The sequence below is a fragment of the Musca domestica genome, unplaced genomic scaffold (assembly GCF_030504385.1).
Source record: "Musca domestica strain aabys unplaced genomic scaffold, Musca_domestica.polishedcontigs.V.1.1 7, whole genome shotgun sequence".
NCBI lineage: Eukaryota > Metazoa > Arthropoda > Insecta > Diptera > Muscidae > Musca > Musca domestica.
The window spans coordinates 8892514-8916898 of NW_026712383.1; the positions used below are offsets into that span (position 1 = coordinate 8892514).

The window sequence follows — 24385 nt, forward strand, 5'->3', positions numbered from 1 at the left end:
ATAAAAAAATAAATTAAATTAACAGCTAGATTTATCAGGGTGCCTTCTTAGCACACTGGTGGCTAACGAAGCCCTCTGTTATAAAAATGTTTAATAAACCTACACCTTCTAATGTCTCAATGTTTCACAATGGTTAATGTTGAACCTTAAATATATTTTCAATTTGATCTAATATTACATACTTTTTCGTTTCAACTCGTTTTCATCCAAATTCTCCTGTTATAAAATTCAATGGTTGACCTTTGGATACAAGGCAAAAAAAGACATAAGAAGCCATTTATATGTAAGTTGATCACATGTGTTCAGTTCTGTTTACAGCCCATTGTCATGCTTCTTCAACCTATTCACAGTAATTGGTACCACACGTTCATTGTCATAGACAAAACCTTGGTTATATTTATAGAGAATAGCAAATGTGTCCAATGTCTTTCAACACTTTTTTCTGGCGTGTTTTCTTTGGTAGTGGTTGTTGGTTACAACTTTTGCGTAATATGATGCTCTGCTTGGCTTAAAGGCTTTATGACTTTTAATGATTAGCAGATTGTAGTTCTGTGTGTGTGTGTGTGTGTGTGTAACAATTTTGACCATCCAAATAAGGGTAATTTTACCAGAATACTTGTCATTATGGAATTTATGATAACAACCACACTAAAAAAAGTAATGTTAATGATGTGGCCATCAACGTTTTCCTTTTCCTTGCCCATTTAAATTCTAAAGATGTCTTTGGTCCAAAATTAAAATTGTGACGACAATGAGGAATTGGTAATTGTAACACGGTAATTGTTTGCGTATGATTAGACCAATTGTCTATGAATGACCTTGAGTGTTGACATTGTGTTTGGTTAATAGTAAGAAGAAACATGTGCATAATATGCTATAAATTGACATAGTCGCTGTTTTCGACTATATATCTTTCATATTTACTCTTTAGTTGGGGACACAGATTTTTTGGGGTACACTAAACGAAAAGCATCGCTACTTTATTTTAGGCATTTTCAATAAAAACCAGTAAAGAGTTTCAAAAGTTGGACGGACCTGATGATACCCTACAACACTATACATGTGTAGTAAAGCTACCCGTAAAAAACAAGTAAAAAAGTTGTAAGTTTGGCCGGGCCGAACTTTTAATACCCTCCACCATTTGGTACAAATTTGACAATTTTCAAAAAAAAAAAAATTAAATCCGTTAAAAATTCTATTAAATCTTAAGAATACCGAATGCCTATACGACGATGTGGACATGCATACGCAACTTTTGACATAAGTTATTAAAATATTTAAATGCGAAACTTGAAGAAAAATCTGTTTATAATGTAGCTAAAATCATAAAAATACCGAATATGGGGGTTACCGTTATATGGGGGCTATACGAAGACGTGAACCTGCATAGACAATTTTCGGGCATAGGCTGAAGTATCCATTACAAACCCACATGCGAAATTTGAAACAATCCCGGCCCATTTTCTGTTTAATGCTGCAGTATCTATTACGAACTTCAAATACCAAATTTGGATCGATTCCGATAAATAATGTCGCTAAAATCTTCAAAATACCGAATATTTGGGGGTACTGTTATATGGGGCCTATATGAAGACGTGGACCTGCACAACCAATTTTCTGTCTTAGAGTATAGTAACCATTTCGAACTTCAAATACCAAATTTGAAACAATGCCGGTGAATAATGTCGCTAAAATCATCAAAATACTGAATATCGGGAGGTGCCATTATATGGGGGCTATATGAAAACATGGCCCATTTACGAACCTAACCTGCCTACTAGAAAAATAAACATGTGTGCATAATTTTAGCCATCTATCTCAATTCATTCGTGATTACAACAGACCGACAGACGGACATCGCTAGATCGACTTAGAATTTTACACTGATGAAGAATATGAGTATTTCGAGGAGTTACAAACGGAATGACAAAGGGAATATACCCTCCATAGTATGGTGGAGGGTATAATAATGGGAATTTTGGGAACGGAGTATCAACATATGTCGTACTTACTTCCAGGATAAATACAGTTGAATGTGCAAAAAATCCATCTGATATTAATATTTGGTGCACAATAACCTTATATCATTGTTATTGAGTGCATATTACGAATGTTGGGAACTTATTCAAAAAATCGAGTCGAAGAAATCGAAGAATTTTCACCACGTCTTTATATATTCCACATATAACGGTACCTCCCTTTATTCGGTATTTTGATGATATTAGCAACATTATTCACCGGAATTGTTTTAAATTTGATGACATTAGCGAAAATTTTCACCGGAATTGTTACACATTTCGTATTATTATAAGTCCGAATCGATACTACTGCCTATGACATTATTACTTATGCAGGGCCACGTCTTTGTGTATCCGTCCTTGAATATCCGGTTTTCATTTAAGTGGTATTTTCGAAGGACTTTTTTAAATTATTCAAGTTCCTCCAAAAAAAGTTCGACCCTGCCAAACTTAACATTTTTCTTACTTGTTAAGGCATAGCTTGAGCACATTTTAAACTAATAATATTTTTTAATATATTTTAAACTTCATTTTTAACAGATTTCTCGTAAATCATTTTTATTCCAACCCAATAAGCTCAATAAAGGAAGAAACAAAGGAAACTAACATGTCTTTGGTATTTCTTCTTGGTCTTACAACCGTACCTATAAATAATTCCCAGTTTTCTTCACAAATCTTTATTCTCAACTTTTAAAAACTCAAATTTCCATTTGCCAATCAAACAATCCTCCTAGAACAATTTTCAATATTTCCGCAATGTGGTATTGGTACATATTGGTACCAATTATTTAATGACTTTAATTAATATTCCTTAATAGTCTGCAATATGCTCTTCAATTAGGTATCGAAATTTTCTTTTTGATTGCCAAACTAGTTACTAACATTTAACTCTTAACTAATTAATTATTTTGCAAATATTCGTGCTGACAGAAAAAAAAAATATCTTCGTCCCTGGGCTCGATTTTGCATTTTCATAAATCATTTTGGTAATCCTTCTCTAAAAAATATTTGATTTGACCGGAACATCATCAATAAAGACAAACAAATTCCAGCTAATTACCAAGGAAACCAATCAACCAACTGATGATGCCGGAAAGTCATCAGAGACTAGGACATCTAATGCCTTTGAAGCGTCTGCTTTATATTACTGATTTAATAAAAATTATGATTATCATTATTATCGTCGTCATTTTTATAAACTTTATTTTTGTTTCTCAATTGCTATTGCTGGTGTTATTGAACATTTATTACATTTCTTTTGGCGAAGCAAAAACAATAGCAAAGACTCTAGCACCACCAACAGTTGTAGCAGCATCTACATCAATATTGGAACCAGTAGATAACACCGACGACAATAGCAATGATTGTGATAATATTGGCACAGTTACTACCATCATCGAAGGACCCATAATATCGACATCGTTCAATCAATCAATTTTATAGAAAAGTGATTTATTGCTTTCTTATTGCATACCCAGTCCATTCTTCTGCTTCTAATTCTCTAGAAAGAAAAATGAAATAAGTGATGTTCTTAGTAAAGGCAATATTTTGAAAAGCATAATTACGAAGAAACATGTAAAAACGACTGAAACACTGCCTACAAAAGAATTACCAATAAATTGAGTTGAAAAAGTCGAGTCGAAAAGATTTGTAGTAAAATATAGAATATAATATCGCAGAAAATAAACATTATTTATTTAGCATCATCTGAATGGGCTAGATATTTGAAAAAGGCTACTCTACGCACTCTATTAGTCTCGTCTAAAAACAATTTTTTGCATGCATGTTTAGCATTTTCGCTCATACAGATCCAAGTCTATATTCGGTATACTGACGATTTTAGCCATATTTTTTAATGGAATTGTCTGAATTTCTACACAAGGAGTGGAAAAACATTGTCTATATAGACCCATAGATCCTATATAAGTGTAAAGCTGGTTATGGATCTATGTGGGTCCGCATCTTCATATAGGCCACATATAACATATAGGCCTCATATAACAGCACCATATGTAAGGTCCACGATATCGTATATTTATTCGATATTTTTAAATTGTTTTAAATTTCGTATTTAAAGTTCGTAATGAGTACTACAGTCTATGACAAAAAAAAAAAATATATTTAAAATTTCACTTTTAACTATAATATAAATAGCATTTTTATACCCTCCACCATACATAGTATGGAGGGTATATTAAGTTCATCATTCCGTTTGTAACTCATCGAAATAATCATTTTAGACCCAACAAAGTATATATATTTTTGATCAGCGTAAAATTCTAAGACGATTTAGCCCTGTCCGTCCGTCTGTTGTAATCACGCTACAGTCTAAACGAATTAAGATATGAAGCTAAAATTTTGCACCGATCTCTCTTTTGTCTGCAGGCAGGTCAAGTTCGAAGATGGGCTATATCGGTCCACGATATCGTATAGCCCCATACAATGGGTTATATGATGTTGGCCGCATTTTTCAATAGAATTGTCTGAAAATTCACACAAGTAGTTCCTTGTGAATACTTTACCCCCTGAGAGAGAATTATCTATATCGATATCGTATATTCCCCATATAACTGTACCCCCGATATTCGGTATTTCGATAACTTTACCCACATTTTTCAACGGAATTGTCTGAAAATCCACACAAAGAGTTCCTTGTGGGTACTTTATACCTCGGCAGAGAATTATCTATACAGGTCCACGATATCGTATAGCCCCCCCATATAACGGTACCCTCGATATTCGGTATTTTGATGATTTTAGCCACATTTTTTAACGGAAATTGTACACAAGGGGTTTTTTGTGAGCACTTTACCCCCGACAGAGAATTCTTTATATAGGTTAATGATATCGAATAGCATCCATATAACGGTACCCCCGATATTCGGTATTTTGATGATTTTAGCCACATTTTTAAACGTATTGTCTTAAAATCCACAGAAGGAGTTCTTTGTGAGCACTTTATCCCCTGAAAGGTAATTGTCTTCAATATCGTATATCCCCCATATAACGGTACGCCTTGATATTCAGTAGTTTGATGATCTTAGCCACTTTTTCCAATGGAATTATCTGAAAATCCACGCATGGAGTTCCTTGTGAGTACTTTACACCCAGACATAGATTTGTCTTAATAGGTACACAATATCATATATACCCCCATATATCGGCATCTTCCTATATTAGATACTAGCTGGCCCGGTCCGCGTTGCCGGCCCGTAGTTTTTGTCTATTATGCATATTTGTCAAAGCATAATTATTCAATGATATTACTTTTATAAGTGTTCACGTACTGGTCGATTAATTTTTAATTTCTAGTCAAATGAGCAGTAATTTGGAATTTACTGTACTTTGTACACCTCACAATTGAGGGCTAATTGATTTAAGAATATCCAAAGTTAACTACTTTTTTAAACCCATTAGCGCCCCAGATTGTGCATTAGAGTCCTCATAAGTACCGCTAACCATGTCGGTCTGTTTCTTCGCCAAAAGGTGGACTTGAGGGGGTACTATTACATGGAGAAAATTCTAAAATTTGTAGATATGTTGAAATTTTTGTGTAAGATTTTCACCCCCCAAATACACATTTTTAGCTAAATCCTTTGAAATATTGTAAAATCAGGAAGTACCATCATATGGGCACTACTGCGAAACATGGACCTACATTGAAAACTTTCTTCACCCCTTATAATCCAAGATGACAAATAGAGGCCAAACCGAAAATATAGCAGAACAATATAGCATGTCAAACTGAAAAAAAAAAATCACGTGATTTAAATAAGTAAAATAAGTAAAAAAAATCCACCTCATAATTGAGGGCAGACTGATTCCAGAATAGTCAACTATAATTACTATTTTACACCCATTACCGTAATATGGGAACTAATTTTATTTGTCATTTAAATTGTAAATTGGAGACCCCATAAAGTCCATATTTTTCATCATAGTATAATTCAAAGACGATTCAACAAATATTCGGTCCCGTGCTACTTTCTTATATTTGTATGTTTTCACAATTTATTTCATATAGATGTACATCCCAAATCTACGTTCCCAACCAATATTCTCTTGGGGGCTACAAATTCAATAGAATACAAATTTTTCTTTTCTGACCACACATTAGACGTGAAAGTGCACTTGGGGATTTCGATTTTTTCCCGATTTGAGAATTTTTGCAATGAGATCTCTTTTTGGGTAATTTTTAGCGATTTTGAAAAAGTAATTATCTTTTAACTTTGGTGTGACCGCGTTAAATAATTTCGATATCATCTATTCCGTTTCGCCACCACATAATTCGGTACTACACTTCCATGTAACCCGCCATCAATTTTAGTTCTCAAGAAATCAAGTCAATTAAATAAATTGGTATTAATATTCGAATTGAAAAATAAAAAATAAAAAACACTACAAATGTACATTAGAAAAAAGTAAGTCAGAATAGAAAAAATCATGCAAAATAAAACATTACTATTGTACATTTCAAAAGTCAAAATGAAAATGTTAATATATCACATTTTTACGCGATTTTTTTGGATATTATCCTTTTCGGAGAGGAGACAATTTCGAATTTGTATGAATCGTTAAAATCAGTCCAGCGGTTCTTAAGTTATAAGCGTAGTAACTAACACAACTTTCTTTTATATATATAGAAGATTGTAAAGACTTAAAAAAAAATTTAATGGATTTTATTTTTTTGAAAATTTTCTAATTCGTTCCAAATTTAAAGTTCGGCCCGGCCGAACTTACTGCTTTTTTACTTGTTTTAACGCATATTGTTAAAATAAGTTAAATTTTACTACCTGGATATTCATTGCCACTCTCAAAGTTTTTTCCATAATATTAAACAAAAATGTGTACACGTGTTTCAAAATGTCACCTAAACCTTTAAAATATGGCAAGTATGGAAGTACCTTTATATTTTGTGCAAGGACACCAAATGTTAAATTACAGTCCATTTTAATTAAACATTTTAATAAAATCTTCCAGTTTCTTTACATCGGAGGGTACCAATATATGAGTATTATGCCTAAGCATGGATCAATATTCACAAATTTTTGGTTACATTATTATACCCTCCACCACAGTATAGAGGGTATATTAAATTTAACGACGACAGTCCCGCTGATTGTCTGTCTCTCCGCCTGTCCGCTTACATAGCCCATTTCCGTCTGCCCGTATGTGAAAATCACTCTAGGTTCCGAACGAATTGAAAATAGATTGATTCAATTTGACTCTAATGTGTGCTTCACCTGCAGCACATTTGGTATTGAAAATGAGCTATGTAGGTCCACGTTTAGTTATAGCTCCCATATAACTGTGATTCCTATATTCGGTATATTGATAAACACGATATTGCTCACCGAAATCGTTTTAGATTTTGTAATGATAGTTCGTATTGTTTATGCAGGTCCAGGTCATCATATAGCCCCATGCATCGGTACTTCTCAATATTTGGTATTTTGATGATTTTAGATACACTATTCACCGGAATTGTTTCAAATTTCGTATTAGAAGTTCCTAATGGGAACTTCAGTCTATGACAGAAAATTTTCTATGCCCAGATCTTCGTATAGCCCAAATATAACTTTCCTCCGCATACCCGGTATTTTGACGATTTTAGTGACATTATTCATAGTTTAAAATTTCGAATTTGTTGTTCGTAATGGGTACTACAGCCTATAACAGATGATTGCATGTGCAATTCCAAACATTTATACTTTCCCAGTGTATTTGAGCAACTTGATTACTTCTTTCGATATTTGGGTATGCGACTATCTGGTATATAGCAATTAACACTCAAAGATTTGGACAATTTCCAGGTTAAAGGACTACCTAAATTTAGTTTATGCGAAGCGCATTATCTAGGGGATAAGAAATTGAGAGAACTTATAATGTAGACTATTTTATTTAATTATTTTTAAGTTCAGTTATGCTTAAAAATTTGCATCGTATGAAATATGCGAAATTGATGAAAATGCTTCGAAATGATGAAAAATTTTGTTCACACCGCAAAATAAGAATTTTTTAAATATTTGGCATTGATAGCACCTGCAGCGCACTTAAACAAACATATTCCACATTACCATTTAAATAGTGAACGGTTTTCCATGAATGATGATTTAGTAACATATTTCCAAATAAACACATATTTAAAGTGCATTCATGTGTGAACATCAAGTGTATAAACAAAAAAATCCGTTTGTATTAAAGTTCCCATTAAACGACTGCCTTTGTAGCAGTTTTACACAACTGCTGAAAATACAATTTGTTACATATCTAATAAATGTTATTTATTTATTTTTTACGCTATTGTATTTTAATAACATTTTGTCGATATTATTTGTTGCTATTGCAATCGCTGTTGTGCATTTTGTGAATTATGTAAACGATTGATGGAGATGGATTCTTTGTCGGCGTGTGTGTGTTAGTACGATGCAAAATGCTATATTTATGTGGCAGCTGGAGCAATGGATCAAGCTTCAAAAGAACAGCAACATTTGGGTTTATATGTACATGTGGGAGTTTAACATGGCATATGAGATTTTAACATAAATATACAACAAACAATATGTGCATACATAATCATGAAATGAAACAAAAGAAGTATGAATACACTCTAGAAAATTATCCGTATACTCTCCACCATAGTATTGTGGAGATTATCATTTTAGACTGCAAAATATGTATATTCTAGATCAGCAATGCCATTTAGCGATGTCCGCCAGCCTGTCTACATTCGGTACCTCCCTATATACAGTATTTTGATGATCTTAGCTACATTATTCACCGGAATCGTTTAAAATTTCGTATTTGCAATTCGTAATGGGTACTACCTGTGATATAAAATTATCTATACAGGTTCACGATTTCGTATAGCCCCCCTATATCGGTACCTCGGTATTTTGATGATTATTCGCCGGAATTGTTTCATGTTTCATATTTGAATGCTGGGCTATTACAAAAATTGTCTATGCATATCCAGGTTTTCGTATGGATCACAATAACTCTCGATATTGTGCATTCCTAAAGATTTAACTAAATTGTTAACGTATTATTTTATTTATTTTTTTTAAATATATATCCAGATTTAATAGCTTATAAGAAAACTAACCCAATATTCAAAAATGTTATTTGCATTTACTTTAATTGGACGAGTTATATATTTTCCAAGAATTGATTCCAATTGTCCACTCTTGCTCTTTGAGTTTTTGAACTAAACATTTGCATCTACTTAAATTTTTAGCAACATTTTTTTTTGAGCTCTGAGCGAAACATGTGAGCTGTTACAATTTTCGCGTTTACTTTTGCTGTATGCGCTCTTAAAATGAAAAAAGAACAGCAACAACAAGTAAAACAAGTAAGCAAAGGCTACAGTCGAGCGGGGCCGACCGTTGAATACCCTACAACACTATAATAAGTGATACAGTTTATATAGGTGAGATACTCGAAAGAATTCCACAAGATATTGTGACAAATAATAAAAGAAAACCATCAGGTTTCGTTCTCTAATTTTCGAATAATAGCAACTTAAGCTAATTTGCTCATTTCCAATTTATTGGTATATGTTGCACGTGAATGGTCTTCCTAGATCTGGAACCAATATTTCCCAAAGACCTATAACCTCTCAGAAGTGGCTAAAGATTAACACTTATTATTGGTTTTTGACTGAAACGCATCTATATTAGATACAGACATTTGACTATATTCTTCAACGAAATCAGCGTTAACGAAATAGTCAGAAGTGCGTCTTTCCTGCATTGGTGAATTCTCCAAAAAGTCACTGGAATGGACATTTTCGTATTTTGTCTATAAAAGTTGGCAAACTCCTTCACACATTGAATTTTGCAGTTTTTTGGTCCATTTCAACCCCTAAATATATGGCGATCATCTCCAAAAAGAGTAGGCTTCTACTCATCTTATCCCCATGCAAAATTTCGTAAGGATCGGGCCATAAATGCGATCTGTATATGATATCCTGATATCCTAACTACTTAGTTTTGTTAGCTGTAGAAATATTACCAAATGTTTAATTCAAAATGAAAATATGCCAAAAATATAACAAAATTGAAAAAATATGAGAAAATTTTACAAAATCAATATTTTCATCTTAGAGAGATATTTTTATGCGATTTTTTTAGACGTTTTTTCTTTCCTGCAAAGAGGCCATTCTGAATTAATGTGAACTGTCGAAATCAGTTCAGCCGTTCTCGACATATAAGAGATCTTTCAAGCATATCTTCTTTGATAGACATATATATCGCACATATTTTGCTATATATCCGATTTGTTGGATAATAGCATCAATGTAAAGGTCAGAAGTATCCTTGTCATGGCTTTGTGATTTCGCCGGGATTTAAACTATTCGCGGTTTAATTAAAAATTTTGATTTTTTTCAACACAAAAGATATGGCCTATTTTACCCGCTAAATATTATCCGATGACCACCCAAATTAGTAGGCTTCTTCCCCGCCCTAAACTCCATCTACACGCGAAATTTCGCGTCGATTGGTCTATAATTGCGACCTGTATAGCTACTGCAAAATCCGACATTTTTCAGTATTTGGTCCATTTCAACCCCTAAACATTTGGCGATCATCTCCAAAAGCAATAGGGTTCTATTTTGGTCCAAGCCCCATCTACATTCTAAATTTCGTGAAGATCGGACCATAATTGCGACCTGTAGAGTGATTACAAATTAACATGGACAGACGGACAGACGGACGGACGGACATACATAGCTAGATCGACTCAGCTCGGCGAGCTAGGAAGATCCATATATACTTTCCTATGTGGGAAACCAATATTTCGAGGTGTTACATAATTTTTGGCCCAATCAAACTTATAATACCCCCAACACATAGTGTTGTAGGATATAAAAACAGCAAAGTTCTGCCGGGCCGAACTTTTAATACCCTCCACCGTTTTGAAGGAAATTGAACAATTTAAAAAAAAAAAAAAATGCCGAAAACTACCACTTAAATGAAAACCGTAATATTTGGACTATACGAAGACGTGGACCTGCATACGATTTTTTTGTCATAGGCTGTAGTGCCCATTACGAACTTCAAACACGAAATTTGAAATAATTCCGGTGAATAATGTCGCTAAAATCATGAAAATACCGAATATCGGGAGGTACCTTATATAGGAGATATACGAAGAAACTGCATACAACATTTTTTGCCATAGGTTGTAGTACCCATCTTCCAATACGATATTTGAAACGATTTCGGTGAATAATGTTGCTGAAATCATCTATCGGTAGGTACGGTTATATGGGGGCTGCACGAAGACTTGGACCTGCATTCAAAAATGTTTGTCATAGTCTGTAGTACCCATTAGGAACTTCAAACACGAAATTTGAAATAATTCCGGTAAATAATGTCGCTAAAATGATGAAAATACCGAATATCGGAAGGTACCGTTATATGGGGGCTATAAGAAAACGTGGACCTACATGACCCATTTAGGAACCTAATCTGCCTACTGGTAAGCTATGCATGTATGCAAGACTTAGCCTTCTATCGCAATTGGTTCGAAAGTTAGCGTGATTACAACAGACAGACAGACGAACATCGCTAGATCTTCATAGAACTTTATGCTGATCCGTAATATATATACTTTGTAGGGTCTTTTATGAATATTTCTAGGAGTTAAAAACGGAATGACAAAGTTAATATACTCTCCATAGAATGGTGGAGGGAATAATAACAAAACTGAAAAATTGTAACAGAAAATAGTGAAGGAATATGAACGAACAAATACGCTTCTTTGCCTCTGCATAAAAATAGTATTTTGTTTCGTTTATGCCTTTTAGTTTCCATGAAACTTAAAGCAAATATTTAGTTTTTACAAGAAAGTCTTCTAAGTTGTTCATTTTTTTTTTATTTTTTTTTTTTTTTTTTTTTTTTGAGAAAATATTGCAAAAATAATTTTCAAAACAATAGATATTGCTCGCCTCATAGAGACTTAAATTCTTGGAATTGATTTGCAGAATTTTTGCATTCCACGCTCAATCTCAATCATCTGTACAGCATGGTTTCCTATATTGCTTGGTGTTCAAGTGTGGTATTAATTTCACTAGCTGGCACTACAATGCCTGATGCCATTTAACCTAAAATTTACATATATTTGAAATTGAAATCTAAAGTTTATTCTCAAAAAAAAAAAAAAAAAAAAATGGTCAAAAGCCAGAGAAAATGAGAAAATGAAAATGATTTATTTTAACATTAAAGCTTTTGAGTATCTTTGAAAACGCAATGGGATAGTAGAGGAAGTTAAATGCTTAAAACCACATTTCATTGTCTGTATGGTTGTTGTCTGTGGTTGAGGAGAAAGTCTAGAAGTTAAATAATGATGATTTTGTTGAGTTTCGCACAAATTAGATATTTAAGATATGGAATTAAAATGCCAATGATCATTTACTGCTAATGGATAAGACATTCAACAAGACACTTTTACACTAGAAATGGGGAACATGTTTAAATTGCTCTCTACTTCTACCTTAGAAAAGGTTTAATTTCACCTATTTGAAAATGCAAAATGTACTCACTTTATAAACATTTGGATAATTCCAACCGTTGGTGTTTTGTACCAAAGGTATCATTTTCACCTTTTAGGTACCATTTAGAATTATATATAATTTCCAATTATGGGGATTTTGTCCGCTTTTTGGTTATAACCCCATAATAAAGTGGGAATTATGCCCACTTCCCAAACGGACATCTTCCTCGTGGGAGTATGACCTTTTGCGGTGGCTATTATGTCCGAACATTAGGGGCTATGTTTGGAACAATAGGGGCTATGTTTGAAACATTAGGGGTTATGCTCGGATTGACCCGAAGTTGTTATAGTATTTTGTACACGAATTTTCGTGTCGAATAACGGGTAACCGGGTATTTCCCTTACGAACAAATTACTTTGCCGTAATCCGGTTAAAAATAACTACACCATAATATGGTTCATGTCCGAAATCGTTTTGGACATAAAACCAATCTTATGGGGATTATGACCGATTTTTCTTTTTTGAAATAATCCCCATTTCTTTAGGGTATTATGATGTTGTTTCACCACCTTGCCATTATAACAAGTTAACTGATGGGCCAAATCAGTTTCGAGGGTTCAGGAGGCTTCGATTTCTATTAATTCTTGGCTGCCTTTCTAGTGACCTGGGGTTCCGTCGACTAAACCCCATCCTTACTATCTCTAGTTTCGGAGGGTGGTTCATTCGGGTTTTTGTCACATCAAATGCCTTCTTTAAAGATTCTTTGTTCCATTAACGATACTTCCTATCTTTCTTTTCTTTCTCTAGTTTCGGAGGGTGGTATTGTTATGGAGTCGCTAAGACTTACGTCGTCTTTCTTCGACCTGGAATTTCTCCCTAACTTATGATCAAAGCATGGACTAAAGTGGTATCGTTTTAGTAATTTGTCTTACATTTGTCATTTTTTGTGAAAGGGCTGAGGTCGACCATGACAAGAATTCGGCAACAATCTGATTTTCTGTCTGTAAATCTGCACCACTGATGGGCAAATGATCGCACAACACCCCAACCTTAGTGTGGTGATTCATCCTAGTTGAGTGAGTGATTAAAGCACAAATGATCGAATCTGAGCGGAATCATGATTGTAATTTTATTAGGCATTTCATAACTTAAACAACACATTTTTCCATATATAGATAATTCTCTTCCATAGGGTAAAGTACTCAAAAGGAAAACCTTGTGTGGAATTTCGGACAATTCCATTGAAAAAAATTGGCTACAATCATCAAAAAACCGAATATCGGGCGTTATCGTTATATTGGAGATATACGATACAAATACCGAATATCGGGAGTACCTATACGATATCGTGGACCGATGTAGTACATCTTCGAACTTGACCTGCCTCCAGACAAAACACTGATCTGTGAAAAATTGTAGCGAATGTACAGAACAGAAATAAAAGCGATCTGTATTTCGAACATGCATAAATGAACTCTGAATGTTATTCTATGATCATCAGAAGGAAATATAGGTCTATCTCGTTTCCTTTGACATGCTTCAAACAAACACACAAATACATAATACTCTCTAACCCATAAGCCATGAAATTTTTTATTTTCTTATTGTTGTCACTCATTAAATGCAATTCATAAATTGAACGAAGTACGAATGTCTACATTCTACAGGGTTGCCCATATTCGACGGACCCATCTGGCAACGCCATAACTTTTGACAGAGATGAAATACCGCGTTTGAAGCGTCAGTCCAAGCAGATTTTTACCATGAACCAATACAAGCCACGCGAGCGCTCTTAAATGGTTGAAATTTACATTCAACAGAAGAAGTCAATTGTGAAAACTCAACGTGCTTTTAAAACATTAAAAAATGTGAGAAGTGCGCCTTCTAAGAACACCATTAAGCTTTTATACGAAAAAATTTCGACTGGTAAGGCTCTTTCTAATCCGAAGAGGCCATATAAAAGTCGATCAAGGCGATCGGCCAAGAACATCGCTGCCGTACGAGCCAGTGTTGAGAGGTCCCCAAGAACATCCCAAAAACGCCGTTCTCAGCAGTTGGGCATGGCTCGGTCCACTTTACAACGGATTATTCGCATTGATTTGCATTTGTTCGCGTACAAAATTCAATTGACGCAAAGAATGTTGCCTGCGGACAAGCCCCGTAGATTGGAATGGGCCCAAAGGGCCCAAAGGTCCGTCAAATATTGGCAACCCTGTACATATCATTGACACCCAATTGTGGCAATGGCAACGAATTCGCCACAGGGTAAAATTATAGACTCATCAATTGTAGGGAATAACACTTCACTGGCAATAAAAAGAGCAGCAACGTGCATAAATACAACTCAATAACTAATATATTTTACGAGCTTCCGTTAATCCAATATGTTAGGGTGTTAGGTAGTCCTACTATAACTGGGTGTAATGGCCACAACCAGTTGAAATAAACACTTAGAACATAGAGCTAAAAGGGATGTTGTCAACTTAACGCAAAGAAGTGATTTAAAACACACCCCCGAACATTGATAAAGTTTATCCTTTTTCCGTGTATATCCTTATTTCCGTCTTGGCGTCTATGCGTGTAAGTGTTTTTCTTTCAGAGTTTTCTTTAGAAATTTTCTTATTGACTTTTACTTCAGTTGCTGTGGCATATTAAGTCTTAAAACAATCTGGACTGAAATGTAATTGAAACCATGCACAAATAACAAATGGTCATTACATGCTGCAGCAAAAGCATCAGGGCGAATAAAATTTTTGTAACGATTTTCTCTTACAGAAGCTATATTATTTTGAATGAATGTGTGTGTTTAAATTCTTTTTTCTCATATTTTCTTAATGGTACTTTTACGTTCGTTAGACATGAATTAATTTTTAATAAGGTGACTGTTTTTACGTTAAATATTTTTTCTTTCAGCGGAAAGTCTATTTACAACGAGAAAAGCAAACATCCGCTGTAATTTAAAATTAATATTGAAAAGTGAGTATTTACACAACACTGAATAAAAAATCAAAATCAATCAATATTATGGCAGATTTAATAGAATTTTACAAAATATTTGAAAGAAAAAAAAATCAATTTTCTTCCAATTGCAATGAATGGTAAATATAATGGTCTATTTAAAAAATACGTCGTTGCTCTCTACTCTAAACGGATACAACCAGTTTCATTGTGTCGTTTCTGAATTGTTATAGAAGAGAAGGAGATATACATTCATAAGTAAGGGAGAAATTACAAATTAAACAACTGCAATGTTGGGCGCTGAAAAATACCGATTTCGTCGAGACTTTGTATTTGAACGTCATATTTAAAAGTTATTCATTCCCAACCCCAAAATTTAGGAAATTTTTCCCCTAGCTACATAGTTGCAAAAATTTTCAATATTTAGATTTCTATACAAAGAGTGGTGAACACCATAAAAATATCAAATACTCGTATGGGAAAATATCTTCTCTATTTAGAAATATTAGGTAGGTTAGGTAGGTTATTTGGGGAAAACGTGTAGACAATTTTCTCCTGAATGGATTGACAATTAATGGCTATAAAAATGTGAACTCTAAAAGACAGCATTCACACGGGTGAATGAATGAAAAATGTTAAACTTTTCCATAAAAAATATGACAGAATATCAGAAGAAGTTATGTGAAAACGCAGGCCTATCTAGAAGGGATATCGACAATTTTAAATAGGTCTATAGGATTTACATTTATAAATCTGACTAAATACACCAAACTACACGAAAACATGGACCTACAGCCGACGGATTGCATATTAAATAGAGGAAAAGACATGAGTAAATAAACACTGAATTTTAGGCTGATAAATAAATATATATAAATTCGAGATATATATAATATATAATTTAAGATCGCAACCAAATCAAAATTCGGATTTAGGAAAAATTCGAAAGAATTCTATGATAAGTTTAGACAATTTCATTCGGTTTTCGGTTCTCGTGGTTATATATTTGTATTCCATAGTTAGCTACTCGATATATTGAAATATAGAATTCATAATTTGCACACACTTTTCTTTAATCTCAACTTAGGTCGAGTCCAATGATAGAATATATCAATCCACAATTATATTTGAGAGACCAATACTGATTTATTCATAGCTCCCATGTTCACCCAAATTCACGGATGGGTTTTGGAACACCAACCAAAAGCAAGTATGTTAAATTTGGTTGGATACAAAGCCGTTGGATGCAATCCATAACAATCATATTTCGCGTAAGATGTAAGATACAGCTCAAAAATAACTTTGCCAAACTCTGTCGAGATCGGTTCGGATTAAGCTATAACTCCAACATATTTATTGATTCATAAATATTAATCATAACTGAAATTGGAGATACATCTTGTATTTGGTGCATAAAATATTTGAAATCTCCCGAAAATATATGTGGAGGCTATATTCAAATCAATACGATTTCAATATAATGTGCAAATTTATTTTAGTATCAAATATTGTTACACATTCGAAATTTCCTTGAAATTGGAGATGCATGTCGTGTTTTATACACCAAATGCACGAAACCGGCCGAAAACATATATGGAAGTTATATCCAAACCTTAACCGATTTTCAATGTGGTTGGAAAATCGGCCGATAATATATAATGCGGTTATATCCAAACCTCAACATATTTGAATATAATTTGACAAAAAAAATTTAGACCAAATTTTATCACACATTTCATACTTCATTGCCATGAAATCGGCCGAAAATATAGATGGGAGCTATATCCAAATGTGAACCGATCTCAATATAACTTGGCAAATTTATTTTGTGCTGAATTCCATTACATATCGCAAATTTGAAGACTACCCATAACCAATCAATATATATTTGCTTATAAAAACTTAATTTTTTTAATTTCCTCCGATTTTGAAGCTATATCTTCAGTTCTAAGTAGACCTCAAAAAATATTTATATTCATGATCAGCATAAAATTCTAAGTTGATTTAGCGATATCCGCCCGTCTCTCTGTTCAAATCACTCTTGCTTTCGAACAAAATTAAGTAAATGATAACATTTTACTCTGAATGGGCTGTATGTGTCCAAGGTTTGGTACAGACCTCATATAACTGGGAGTTTTTATACCCTACACCACAAGGTGGCAAAAGGAAACGAGATAGACCCATAGTTCCTTTTGATGATCTGCATAGAATCACATTCTGAGTCGATTTATGCATGTCCGTCCGTCTGTCTATGTACTTTTGTAAACAAAGTACAGTTCGCATTTATTGCCCTATCCAGATAAAATTTTGCACAAATCATTTGTTTGGCCCAAGGACGAACCCTATTGAAATTGGAAATAATTGGCCAAAAATTTAGATATAGCTCCCATATACATATATCTTCGTCCGATTTGCCTTTTATTATGCACCAAACGTGTAATATCAGTCCGAATAGTATGGAATTTTGCACGTACGATCAGATTGGACCTCAAAGCATGCCAAATTTGATCGAAATCGGCTAAGCTATAGCTATAACTCCCATATATATTGTTCATCCGATTTGTTATTTTTGTCCTCCGCCGCCGTAATATGCACTCTGTACAACAATATTCAGGGAAATATATCAAGTACAGCTCAGAAATAAATGTGCTAAATTTCATCGAGATCGGTTCAGATTTACCTTGGATTGTACACCAAACGTTTAGTCACAATTTTAAAGCGCTGCAAATTGAGAATATTTGTTCCTACTATGCAGGAAACATCCTTGCACAGAACTGTACGAATAGGTCCAAGTTTTTGTATATATAGACCCCATGTAACTATACCTACATATATTTGGCATTGTAATTATTTTAGCAGAATTATCTCACAACACGTAAGCAAAGGCTATAGTCGTGCGGGGCCGATCATGTGATACCCTACAACACTACAATATGTGAAAAGCCCCCTCATGTCCAAATCCATTTTGGAAGATTACGCTTTTGAAATTATGTCACGGAGCACTGCCCAGATATTACCCTTAGCATTTTTACCAGGGACATTTTCCCGATATTTATGCACTCCGTCGTGCTGTTAGTTTTTGTGGTCCATTTTAGGCTATATATAATCCAATGGTCATCCAAAATTCTAGAATTATTCACTGTGCTTAACTATCTTCTCAGGCGTGTCGATTGGCTTCTATTGTGTGATCAGGATTTTTTTCTATTTTTGGTTCATTTGACCCCCTAAATATTTTCCGATCATCTCCAAAAGCAATTTGGCTATATTCGTCAACTAAATCAGCATAAAAAGCGAGAAGTTCGCCTATTGTGTATTTCGGATATCACATGTAAGTAATGTTGGTATTTTTTCACACAAAAGTAGTGGTCCCGCAGTTTTAAATTCTACCCGCTCTCTTAAATTCTAACTTCATGCAAGATTTCGTGTCCTTTGGTTTCTATTTGTGACCTTTATAACGGCTGCAAAATCAGGAACATTTTGAGTTGCTGGTCCATTTCAACCCCTACATATATTGCGGACATCTTTGAAGCCCATCTGAGCCTAAGCCTACCTTTGTCAAAAATTTCGTGAGGATCGAACGATAATTGCAATCTATATATAAATAATAACCCCAACCTGTGTTGTAAAGTGCAAAAATATTACAAAATATACACTTCAATATTATAAGTCAAATTGAAAAAATCGCATGCGATAAAAAATATGAAAAAATAAAAAATTGTCACAAAATACTACAAAATCTATATTAACATTATTATTGGTATCTTTTTATGCGATTTTTTTTTTTAGATTTTATACTTTTATGCCAAAAGGGAATTCTAATTTTACAAAATTTGTCAAAATCGGTCCACCCATTCTTGAGATATAAGCATTCTAGCTAACATCCCCTTCCTTTCTATACACAAATTGTATATATTTCGCTATATATAGCCGATATATTCACTATTGGCATCTACTTAACGGTCAGAATTGATCTTTTTGTCTATTTATGATTTAGCCGGGATTAAAAATATTCGCGGTTTAATGGAAAATTTGACTTTTATTTAACACGAATGTTATGGTCTATTTCACCCTCTAAATATTACCCGATGACCATCAAAATTGGAACAATTCTGCTCAGCCCCTAGCTCTAGCCCTATGCTAACTTCCGCGTCGATTGGTCTGCGACTTGTAGAGCAACTGCAAAATCAGGAAATTTTTCAGTTTTTGGTCCATTTCAACCCCTAAATATTATGCGATCATCTCCAAAAGATATATTCTGACCCCATCCCCACCTCCATTCTAAATTTCGTGAAGATCGGGCCATAATTGCGACCTGTAGAGTGATTACAGATTAAGATGGACAGACGGACGGACGGACATACATAGCTAGATCGACTCAGTTCGGCGAGATAGGAAGATCCATATACTTTCCTATGTGGGGAATCAATATTTCGAGGTGTTACATAATTTTTGGCCCAATCAAACTTATAATACCCCCAACACATGGTGTTGTAGGGTATAACTAGCATTTGGAAATTATAATAGGAATCGCCTTCTCTGACAGATAATTGGCTGTAGAGATCTATGCCTTCGCGTAAACTCTATATAACTGTTCCTCTCAAAATTCGGTATGTTGATGATTTTAGCTACATTTTATTTGGAGTTTGTAATAAATAAATTTTCTGGCTGTAGAGGTGCACGGTTTCGTTTCCATTTTTCACCGGAATTATTTCAATTTGTGTATTTTGAGGATGTAATGGGCACTACCTCCTATGATAGAAATTACCTTTAGAGGTCCACCTCTTCATGTAGCCCCCTTATAACTGTACTTCCCTATATTCGATATTTTGATGACTTAAACAACATTTTTCACCAGAAGTATTTCATTAATTCGGAATTGGGGGGTTTGAAATGGGTTCTGCTTCCTATGAGTTCAGGCCCCCACATTACGGTTCCTCCTAATATTCGATATTTTTATGATTTAAGCTACATTTTTCAACGGAATTATTTCAAACTTGATGTTTGTAGTTCCTATCTGACATATAATTGGAGGTAAAGGTCAACGTTTTCCATTTGGAATTCTTAAAATTGTAGCAACATCTTTCAACGGTGATACCGACCTTTAGGTTTTAATATCTTTCTAATACAGTGTCTCTTTAGAGAATGTAGGATAAAAAATACAATCAAATCTGATCAAATAAATCCCCACTTCATTTTTAAAGCCTACTGATTTTGTTTCTATGTTTCTTAAAGAAGAGCTTATCTCAAAATTCTAAGAAACAATCAAAATATTTTTTCAAAATATTTTTTCAAAATATTTGTAATTTCTATTTTAAAAATATTTTCCAAGATATTTCTAATTTCTATTTTGGCAAATTTTTGTCGAAATGACTATGTTTTACTTTTCGTGGTTTTCTTATATAACTAACAATAAAAATGTGTCCAAGGATAATAAGGCTTAAAACGACTTTAAATATCAACCACCCAAACTTCTCAAGGAAGTTTTTCACTGAATTTCAAAATATTTTGATCCTGTGTGTCTGCTTGAATACTCCGATTGTCATCGCTAATTTTTCTACGCAGTTTCCGCCTTAGACAAAACCATGATGGCTGCCATTTGGCTAAAATGCCTTTGGCGGAAATTGCAAGAATTCGCTGAAATAGCCTTACGATTTTGTGCTTGCCACAGCAACACTCTGTTAACAGGAAGTTGAATCTAGAAACGCCATGACCATTGCGTCCGAGTTGGCTCATCGTGACTTAGCCGGGTGTGTAACTGTGTCGATAGTAGTGCTTTTTGCTATGAAGTGACAAGTATTTTTATAGTTGTATGTTTGTGTGTGAATGTTTGTCTTTTCGCCATGGTGAATGGTGTGCCATATTTTCCCATTAAACAAGTGCTGTCCACAGAGAATTATAAAGACCCCATAAGAAGGAACATTGCATGCCTTTTGCAGTCATAACTTAGCCAGTCCACTAATAAACCAGTCAACCATTTTCCTAATCGCATTTCAAAAATTATGTCCAATGGAAATATCTGTACATTGCTAAGTTGCGCGAAATGCTTTATTATGGCGCTTGTAATGCAACAATATATTGCAAATCCGTTTATTATCGTTCCATTTGAGTGATACTGACAATTAGTACTGAGTAATATTTTTAATGTGCCGATAGAATTGGAATTGTGAAATTTGGAAACAAAATTCCTATGGGATTGTATGTTTGGAGATAGTTTTGAAAATTTGGAGTGGGGTATGTAGGAAGTTTTTGAACTTAATGTACTAAATTTGGTTAAAATTGGATTTGGGAGAACTTACAAAGCTGAAGACTTGAAGTTTTTTTTATTACTATTATTATTATTATTATTATTATTATTATTATTATTATTATTATTATTATTATTATTATTATTATTATTATTATTATTATTATTATTATTATTATTATTATTATTATTATTATTATTATTATTATTATTATTATTATTATTATTATTATTATTATTATTATTATTATTATTATTATTATTATTATTATTATTATTATATTATTATAATATATTATATTATACCCTACACCACAAGGTTGTCAGGGTATTATGTCTTTGTGCATTTCTTTGTAACAGGCAAAAGGAAACGAGATAGACCCATAGTTCCTTTTGATGATCTGCATAGAATCACATTCTGAGTCGATTTATGCATGTCCGTCCGTCCTTCCGTCTGCCCATGTCTTTTGGTAAACAAAGTATAGTTCGCATTTATTGCCCTATCCAGATGAAATTTCGCACAAACCATTTGTTTGGTCCAACGAGGAACCCTATTGAAATTGGAGATAATCGGTAAAAATTTAGATATAGCTCCCATGTATATCTTAGTCCGATTTGCCTTATGTATCAGTCGGAATAATATGGAATTTTGCACATACAACAAATCAAGCCTGAAAATAAGTATACAAAATTTGATCGAAATCGGTTCAGATATATCTATAGCTCCCATATATATTGTTCATCCGATTTGTTATTTTTGTCCTCCGCAGCGTAATATGCACTCTGTAACAACAATATTTGGGTATGTATATCAAATACTGCTAAATAATACATTTGCTTAATTTTATCGAGATCGGTTCTGATTTGGATATAGCTCCTATATATCTTTATCCGATTTCAAATTATTTGTGCACCAAATGGGCAATACAAGTCCGAATTTAAAAGATATAAATGCAGTTCGCATTTATTGCCCGATCCAGATGAAATTTTGCACAAATCATTTTTTTTTTGGCCCAAGAACGAACTTTATTGAAAAAACAAGAAATGCGTCACCTTTCATACTCGAATTTGCGTAGTAATATATGGCAACTCATAGTCACTTCAGCTGAATTTATGCTGCCAATACTTGATTACCCATTTCGTTTTGTACCACCACTGTAAGCTGTCCTCAAATTTCACTATGGCGCAATTGTAAACAGCTAACTTCTGTTTTCTGTTTTTGGCAAAAATCGTTCGCCTAATTTGTAAGTTAGTTTGTTTACTCTATTGCAAATGATTGGCTCCCGTTGGCCATATTTTTATTTGCCTTTGAAATTAATTTCAGTTTTTCGCAGCTATTTTCAGGATTTTTGCCATGGATAGATTTTTTGCAGGCAACTAGCAACAAAACTCTACTGGAGTTAACATCTTTGTTTGTTTCCAGTTAGTTATTGATTGCAATAGCTATTATCGGTATCGGTGGGATATGAAGTCAATGTGCAATCTGCTTTTCCAAATGTATTTTATTAATTTTGCTTGTTTTAATTTTAGATCATAAAGTTTTGAAAGCAAATCTCAAATACATTTACAAAAGCATTCACGTTCAGTCATTTAAGCCTTGATTTGGGAATAAAGATAAATTGTAAAAATAAATGCATTTCCATCTTAATATGTATTCAATTTGTCATTCCGTTAGTAGCAACTCCAAATATTAATCCGAGGCAGCATAAAACGAGCTCGTGCGTGAGGTGTTTAAATAAGTGTTCTGTCAAAAAGATATAATAGCTAAAAAATAAAAATGAAATATATTATGAATTGGACTTACCCAAATACTTCAACGTAATTTACACAGATCAAGCGATGAACTTCAGATGATATTTCTTGAATATATATTGTAGCGGGAAATCCGCGAACCTTGAAAACAGTTATATAAATAAATTTTATATATTTTCTTTCGGATATAGATGTAATGCGAACTTCATGATAGCTTACAATCGGGCATTGGTATTCGATTTTTCGGACTAAAAACGCGTCTTCAATTCGTCAGCAAATTCCAAGGATAATAATTTTATCTCAACTCCAGGTGGTAGCTTCTAATTCTTGTTTTAGAATATACATTTTTTCCGGGATTTAAATCTGAATTCACATAATTTTTTTTTTTTTTTTTTTCAAAAATACGTTTGGTTAAGTCTTTTCAGAGTCAATGCCAGAAATAATACTCAATACAAAAATTTGAATGACAAAATTGTTTTTTTTTTTTCAGCCTACTAGTCATATAAATTCCTCGAATAAATTCATGCCATACAGTATGTGAGAAACTATATAAATTTTGGTTTCAAGATGGTTCAAAACGATTTGACTGCAAATTCTGTTAAAAAAATATGGATAAAACATCCAAAAAACCTTTTATCTGGCAGTACAGTTGTATAGAAGCTATATTAAAACATGGACCTTTATGACCCATCTTTTAAATTTTACTTCCATAATCTACTGGACTTTTCCTGCAATTATTGAAAAATAATTGCATTTTTGTCTCACCGAACAATAAAATTAGGAACATTCATACGCAACCATTTAACGCCAAAAACTTGTTGATTGCCCATTAAATGCCATAAACACATACCATTCTCTCACATTCACTTCAAGTTGTCATAGCGAACCAATAATAATATTGGCTGGTAAATGTGG

General features: G+C 33.5%; 1 long non-coding RNA gene across 1 annotated transcript; it reads right to left on the minus strand.

The window, feature by feature from the left end:
- Positions 1–23200: 23200 nt before the first annotated feature.
- On the minus strand, positions 23201–23913 carry LOC101899595 (uncharacterized). The gene is made up of 3 exons (XR_225655.4): positions 23690–23913; positions 23523–23611; positions 23201–23462 (listed from the first exon to the last, which is right to left on the minus strand). It is a non-coding gene; the product is annotated as an uncharacterized LOC101899595 (long non-coding RNA).
- Between the last annotated feature and the right edge of the window lie 472 nt (positions 23914–24385).